Below are 8,539 nucleotides of genomic sequence, written 5' to 3'. Positions count from 1 at the left end.
AGGAGATGAGGAGGAAGGGAGATGAGGAGGAGGAGAGGAAATGAGGAGGAGGGGAGATGAGGAGGAGGAGATGAGGAGGAGGAGATGAGGAGATGAGGAGATGAGGAAGAGATGAGGAGGAGGAGGAGATGAGGAGGAGGAGAGGAGAAGAGGAGGAGGGGAGATGAGGAGGAGGAGATGAGGAGATGAGGAGGAAGGGAGATGAGGAGGAGGAGAGGAAATGAGGAGGAGGGGAGATGAGGAGGAGGGGAGATGAGGAAGAGGAGGAGGGGAGGAGATGAGGAGGAGGAGATGAGGAGGAGGGGAGATGAGGAAGAGGAGGAGGGGAGGAGATGAGGAGGAGGGGAGGAGATGAGGAGGAGGGGAGGAGATGAGGAGGAGAGGAGATGAGGAAGAGGAGGAGGGGAGGAGATGAGGAGATGAGGAAGAGATGAGGAGGAGGAGGAGGAGATGAGGAGGAGGAGAGGAGATGAGGAGGAGGAGAGGAGAAGAGGATTCAGTCTGTTTAACAAATCACTTACAGTGTGGATGTTCCTCTCCCAGGAGTAATTTGCTATCTTTTTGTTTAAGGGAATGAATCTAACCAGGTTTATGGAGGAACATTTGAATCCATTTTAGAATAAGACAATGGGTCTGAATACTCTCCAAATGTACTGTATGGATCTGCTGGGGCAGTATGTAAATTGGAACCGTTATAGGGTGTCTGGAATGGTGGAGATTATGTGAACAGACTTTTAAAGCACTTGATGATTACAGATGTCGGTGCTACAGGGTGGTAGTCATAGTGACATGAAGGCTTAGAGTTCTTAGGAACAGGGGTGATGGTAGTCATAGTGACATGAAGGCTTAGAGTTTTTAGGAACAGGGGTGATGGTAGTCATAGTGACATGAAGGATTAGAGTTCTTAGGAACAGGGATGATGGTAGTCATAGTGACATGAAGGATTAGAGTTCTTAGGAACAGGGGTGATGGTAATCATAGTGACATGAAGGCTTAGAGTTCTTAGGAACAGGGATGATGGTAGTCATAGTGACATGAAGGCTTAGAGTTCTTAGGAACAGGGATGATGGTAGTCATAGTGACATGAAGGATTAGAGTTCTTAGGAACAGGGGTGATGGTAGTCATAGTGACATGAAGGATTAGAGTTCTTAGGAACAGGGATGATGGTAGTCATAGTGACATGAAGGATTAGAGTTCTTAGGAACAGGGGTGATGGTAATCATAGTGACATGAAGGCTTAGAGTTCTTAGGAACAGGGATGATGGTAGTCATAGTGACATGAAGGCTTAGAGTTCTTAGGAACAGGGGTGATGGTAGTCATAGTGACATGAAGGCTTAGAGTTCTTAGGAACAGGGATGGTGGTAGTCATAGTGACATGAAGGCTTAGAGTTCTTAGGAACAGGGATGATGGTAGTCATAGTGACATGAAGGATTAGAGTTCTTAGGAACAGGGGTGATGGTAGTCATAGTGACATGAAGGCTTAGAGTTCTTAGGAACAGGGGTGATGGTAGTCATAGTGACATGAAGGCTTAGAGTTCTTAGGAACAGGGATGGTGGTAGTCATAGTGACATGAAGGCTTAGAGTTCTTAGGAACAGGGGTGATGGTAGTCATAGTGACATGAAGGCTTAGAGTTCTTAGGAACAGGGATGGTGGTAGTCATAGTGACATGAAGGCTTAGAGTTCTTAGGAACAGGGGTGATGGTAGTCATAGTGACATGAAGGATTAGAGTTCTTAGGAACAGGGGTGATGGTAGTCATAGTGACATGAAGGATTAGAGTTCTTAGGAACAGGGGTGATGGTAGTCATAGTGACATGAAGGATTAGAGTTCTTAGGAACAGGGGTGATGGTAGTCATAGTGACATGAAGGCTTAGAGTTCTTAGGAACAGGGGTGATGGTAGTCATAGTGACATGAAGGATTAGAGTTCTTAGGAACAGGGGTGATGGTAGTCATAGTGACATGAAGGATTAGAGTTCTTAGGAACAGGGGTGATGGTAGTCATAGTGACATGAAGGATTAGAGTTCTTAGGAACAGGGGTGATGGTAGTCATAGTGACATGAAGGCTTAGAGTTCTTAGGAACAGGGGTGATGGTAGTCATAGTGACATGAAGGCTTAGAGTTCTTAGGAACAGGGGTGATGGTAGACATCCTTAAAACATGTGGGGATTTACCGACTGGGACAAGGAGAGGTTGAACACTACAGACTGGGACAAGGAGAGGTTGTACATTACAGACTGGGACAAGGAGAGGTTGAACATTACAGACTGGGACAAGGAGAGGTTGAACATTACAAACTGGGACAAGGAGAGGTTGAACATAGGGACAAGGAGAGGTTGAACATTACAGACTGGGACAAGGAGAGGTTGAACATTACAGACTGGGACAAGGAGAGGTTGAACATTACAGACTGGGACAAGGAGAGGTTGAACATTACAGACTGGGAGAGGTTGTACATTACAGACTGGGACAAGGAGAGGTTGAACATTACAGACTGGGACAAGGAGAGGTTGAACATTACAGACTGGGACAAGGAGAGGTTGTACATTACAGACTGGGACAAGGAGAGGTTGAACATTACAGACTGGGACAAGGAGAGGTTGAACATTACAGACTGGGACAAGGAGAGGTTGAACATTACAGACTGGGACAAGGAGAGGTTGTACATTACAGACTGGGACAAGGAGAGGTTGTACATTACAGACTGGGACAAGGAGAGGTTGAACATTACAGACTGGGACAAGGAGAGGTTGTACATTACAGACTGGGACAAGGAGAGGTTGAACATTACAGACTGGGACAAGGAGAGGTTGTACATTACAGACTGGGACAAGGAGAGGTTGAACATTACAGACTGGGACAAGGAGAGGTTGAACATTACAGACGGGGACAAGGAGAGGTTGAACATTACAGACTGGGACAAGGAGAGGATGAACAATACAGACTGGGACAAGGAGAGGTTGAACATTACAGACTGGGACAAGGAGAGGTTGTACATTACAGACTGGGACAAGGAGAGGTTGTACATTACAGACTGGGAGAGGTTGTACATTACAGACTGGAACAAGGAGAGGTTGAACATTACAGACTGGGACAAGGAGAGGTTGAACATTACAGACTGGGACAAGGAGAGGTTGAACATTACAGACTGGGACAAGGAGAGGTTGAACATTACAGACTGGGACAAGGAGAGGATGAACATTACAGACTGGGACAAGGAGAGGTTGAACATTACAGACTGGGAGAGGTTGTACATTACAGACTGGGACAAGGAGAGGTTGAACATTACAGACTGGGACAAGGAGAGGTTGAACATTACAGACTGGGACAAGGAGAGGTTGTACATTACAGACTGGGACAAGGAGAGGTTGAACATTACAGACTGGGACAAGGAGAGGTTGAACATTACAGACTGGGACAAGGAGAGTTTGAACATTACAGACTGGGACAAGGAGAGGTTGAACATTACAGACTGGGACAAGGAGAGGTTGAACATTACAGACTGGGACAAGGAGAGGTTGAACATTACAGACTGGGACAAGGAGAGGTTGAACATTACAGACTGGGACAAGGAGAGGTTGAACATTACAGACTGGGACAAGGAGAGGATGAACATTACAGACTGGGACAAGGAGAGGTTGAACATTACAGACTGGGACAAGGAGAGGTTGTACATTACAGACTGGGACAAGGAGAGGTTGAACATTACAGACTGGGACAAGGAGAGGTTGAACATTACAGACTGGGACAAGGAGAGGGATGAACATTACAGACTGGGACAAGGAGAGGTTGAACATTACAGACTGGGACAAGGAGAGGTTGTACATTACAGACTGGGACAAGGAGAGGTTGTACATTACAGACTGGGACAAGGAGAGGTTGTACATTACAGACTGGGACAAGGAGAGGTTGAACATTACAGACTGGGACAAGGAGAGGTTGTACATTACAGACTGGGACAAGGAGAGGTTGAACATTACAGACTGGGACAAGGAGAGGTTGAACATTACAGACTGGGACAAGGAGAGGTTGAACATTACAGACTGGGACAAGGAGAGGTTGAACATTACAGACTGGGACAAGGAGAGGTTGAACATTACAGACTGGGACAAGGAGAGGTTGAACATTACAGACTGGGACAAGGAGAGGTTGTACATTACAGACTGGGACAAGGAGAGGTTGAACATTACAGACTGGGACAAGGAGAGGTTGTACATTACAGACTGGGACAAGGAGAGGTTGTACATTACAGACTGGGACAAGGAGAGGTTGAACATTACAGACTGGGACAAGGAGAGGTTGTACATTACAGACTGGGACAAGGAGAGGTTGAACATTACAGACTGGGACAAGGAGAGGTTGAACATTACAGACTGGGACAAGGAGAGGTTGAACATTACAGACTGGGACAAGGAGAGGTTGAACATTACAGACTGGGACAAGGAGAGGTTGTACATTACAGACTGGGACAAGGAGAGGTTGAACATTACAGACTGGGACAAGGAGAGGTTGTACATTACAGACTGGGACAAGGAGAGGTTGAACATTACAGACTGGGACAAGGAGAGGTTGAACATTACAGACTGGGACAAGGAGAGGTTGAACATTACAGACTGGGACAAGGAGAGGTTGAACATTACAGACTGGGACAAGGAGAGGTTGTACATTAGACTGGGACAAGGAGAGGTTGAACATTACAGACTGGGACAAGGAGAGGTTGTACATTACAGACTGGGACAAGGAGAGGTTGTACATTACAGACTGGGACAAGGAGAGGTTGAACATTACAGACTGGGACAAGGAGAGGTTGAACATTACAGACTGGGACAAGGAGAGGTTGTACATTACAGACTGGGACAAGGAGAGGTTGAACATTACAGACTGGGACAAGGAGAGGTTGAACATTACAGACTGGGACAAGGAGAGGTTGAACATTACAGACTGGGACAAGGAGAGGTTGTACATTACAGACTGGGACAAGGAGAGGTTGAACATTACAGACTGGGACAAGGAGAGGTTGAACATTACAGACTGGGACAAGGAGAGGTTGTACATTACAGACTGGGAGAGGTTGTACATTACAGACTGGGACAAGGAGAGGTTGTACATTACAGACTGGGACAAGGAGAGGTTGAACATTACAGACTGGGACAAGGAGAGGTTGAACATTACAGACTGGGACAAGGAGAGGTTGAACATTACAGACTGGGACAAGGAGAGGTTGTACATTACAGACTGGGACAAGGAGAGGTTGAACATTACAGACTGGGAAAGGAGAGGTTGAACATTACATACTGGGACAAGGAGAGGTTGAACATTACAGACTGGGAGAGGTTGTACATTACAGACTGGTACAAGGAGAGGTTGAACATTACAGACTGGGACAAGGAGAGGTTGAACATTACAGACTGGGACAAGGAGAGGTTAAACATTACAGACTGGGACAAGGAGAGGTTGAATGTTATTAATGTGAATATGACTGCCAGCTGTTCTGTGCTCTGAGAACGTGCCATGTGTCATGACGTTGGCCTAGGGGATAGGTTTATGACAGTCATAAATACCTCTTCCCCCCTTTTTCCTCTCTCTACCCTATTGAGGTTACATTTGCAAACCTCTTGGTTAACAGAGAGATTCTGGGAACATCAGAAGGTGGGGGGAAATGAACTATATTCTGGTAATCCGACCAATTGAACATATGCGGTGGTAATTAATGAATATGATGTCAGTTCGGTTGTCATCTGAGACATTCTCATCAACGATAAGATGACATAAACTCTAAAGTGGAAAGTCTACACATCAGAGTTATCGGATTCACATGGAATTGTTCAATTTAAATGTTTGAATATGAAATTATTCGTGGTGGGATGAAATGTGATTTTAGCTTCTAATATGTGAGATTTGGGTTTTCATGAGATAGGGCTGCTCACTCAGTGGCCCGCCCTGTGAAGGGACAAAGGCTATAGAACTTTTCAAACACGCCCTCCTCTTCCTTCCTATATAAGCTCTTGACGAAAATATAACCTCCTGTTCCGAGGATGTAGGATGAAGGTCCTAGGGCCGAACGGTTCAGATAATAACTACAGAAAGAAGCCAACATCAGCGTGAGCTTTGGTTGAGAATGGTATGAACTTTGAACTCTTATTCACTACAGAAGTGATACCTCCTCGCCGTTTGAGTTAGCAACAGCAGATGAAACGAGGGTTAGGATGGAACATACAGAGTATCCCATCTATCACCCAAAGACGTTACTACAACGTATCCATTTGACAACCAGAGACATTCTTCAGAGGACTCGGTTGGGCAACACGGCCTTCCAAGAAAACATGAAGTAAATGGAGATGTATGGATACATCTCTTCTCCAATCTTTTTGGCCAAATAACAAAGAACAAAGACCAAAAACAATTACATCTTCCATAATATTTGGAACCAAGGACAGATCCAAACCACAAAAAGACAAAATTGACCCCAAAAATGACTGTGGAATCTGCATCAACAGCATCAATCTCTGATAAATCCTCAGCTGTATCATCAATAGCAGACTCCAACATTTCCTCAGTGAAAACTGAAGCAAATGTCAAATTGGCTTCTTAACAAATTACCAATTTACCACATTAATAATAATAAAAGATGTACGACAGACCACGTATACACCATGCACACCCTTATTGACAAACAAACGAAATAAAAGCAAAGTCTTCTCAAACTTTGTTGATTTCAAAAAAAATCTTTTGACTCAATTTGGCAACACAAATGTTGGGGGAAAGTATATGACATAAAATCCATGTACACAAACAGGAACAGTGTTAAAATGGACAATAAACACATTTCTTCCCACAGGGCAGTGGGGTGAGACAGGGATGCAGCTTGAGCCCCACCCTCTTCAACATATATATCAATGAAGTGGTGAGGGCACCAGAACAGTCTGCAGCACCCAGCCTCACCCTATTAGAATCTGGAGTCAAATGTCTACTGTTTGATGATGATCTGGTGCTTCTGTCACCAAGCATGGAGGGCCTAGAGCAGCACCTAGATATTCTGCACAGATTCTGTCAGACCTGGGCCCTGACAGTAAATCTCAGTAAGACTAAAGTAATGGTGTTCCAAAAAAGGTCCAGTTGCCAGGACCACAAATACAAATTCCATATAGACACCATTGTATGCAGAATTCTGCACAAATATACTTATTGTACAATGCAAAACCCCAAATAATGCTTGCAGAGCAGAATTAAGACTATATATATAGAGAGAGAGAGACGTAGTGGAGGAGGAATCAGAGAGAGAGAGAGAGAGAGAGACGTAGTGGAAGAGGAATCAGAGAGAGAGAGAGAGAGATGTAGTTGAGGAGGAATCAGAGAGATAGAGAGAGAGAGAGAGATGTAGTTGAGGAGGAATCAGAGAGAGAGAGAGGTAGTGGAGGAGGAATCAGAGAGAGAGAGAGAGGTAGTGGAGGAGGAATCCGAGAGAGAGAGAGAGAGAGGTAGTGGAGGAGGAATCAGAGAGAGAGAGAGAGGTAGTGGAGGAGGAATCTGAGAGAGAGAGAGATGTAGTGGAGGAGGAATCAGAGAGAGAGAGAGAGAGAGACGTAGTGGAAGAGGAATCAGAGAGAGAGAGAGAGAGATGTAGTTGAGGAGGAATCAGAGAGATAGAGAGAGAGAGATGTAGTTGAGGAGGAATCAGAGAGAGAGAGAGAGAGGTAGTGGAGGAGGAATCAAGGGGGAGAGAGAGAGGTAGTGGAGGAGGAATCCGAGAGAGAGAGAGAGGGGTAGTGGAGGAGGAATCAGAGAGAGAGAGAGAGGTAGTGGAGGAGGAATCTGAGAGAGAGAGATGTAGTGGAGGAGGAATCAGAGAGAGAGAGAGAGAGAGATGTAGTTGAGGAGGAATCAGAGAGAGAGAGAGTAGTGGAGGAGGAATCAGAGAGAGAGAGAGGTAGTGGAGGAGGAATCAGAGAGAGAGAGAGAGAGAGGGGTAGTGGAGGAGGAATCAGGGAGAGAGAGAGAGGGGTAGTAGAGGAGGAATCAGAGAGAGAGAGGTAGTGGAGGAGGAATCAGAGAGAGAGAGAGAGAGAGGGGGTAGTGGAGGAGGAATCAGGGAGAGAGAGAGAGAGAGAGAGGGGGGGTAGTAGAGGAGGAATCAGAGAGAGAGAGGTAGTGGAGGAGGAATCAGAGAGAGAGAGAGGTAGTGGAGGAGGAATCAGAGAGAGAGAGAGAGAGGGGTAGTGGAGGAGGAATCCGAGAGAGAGAGAGAGAGAGAGAGAGAGAGAGAGAGAGAGAGGTAGTGGAGGAGGAATCAGAGAGAGAGAGAGGTAGTGGAGGAGGAATCCGAGAGAGAGAGAGATGTAGTGGAGGAAGGAATCAGAGAGAGAGAGAGAGAGAGAGGTAGTGGAGGAGGAATCAGAGAGAGATAGAGAGAGAGGTAGAGAGGGGAGGAGGAATCAGAGAGAGAGAGAGAGAGAGAGAGAGGGGTAGTGGAGGGGGAATCAGGGGGAATCAGGGAGAGAGAGAGAGAGAGAGGTAGTGGAGGAGGGATCAGAGAGA

Source organism: Oncorhynchus masou, unplaced genomic scaffold (assembly GCF_036934945.1).
Source record: "Oncorhynchus masou masou isolate Uvic2021 unplaced genomic scaffold, UVic_Omas_1.1 unplaced_scaffold_496, whole genome shotgun sequence".
In the NCBI taxonomy this organism is placed as follows: Eukaryota; Metazoa; Chordata; class Actinopteri; order Salmoniformes; family Salmonidae; genus Oncorhynchus; species Oncorhynchus masou.
This window is presented reverse-complemented; position numbering follows the sequence as displayed.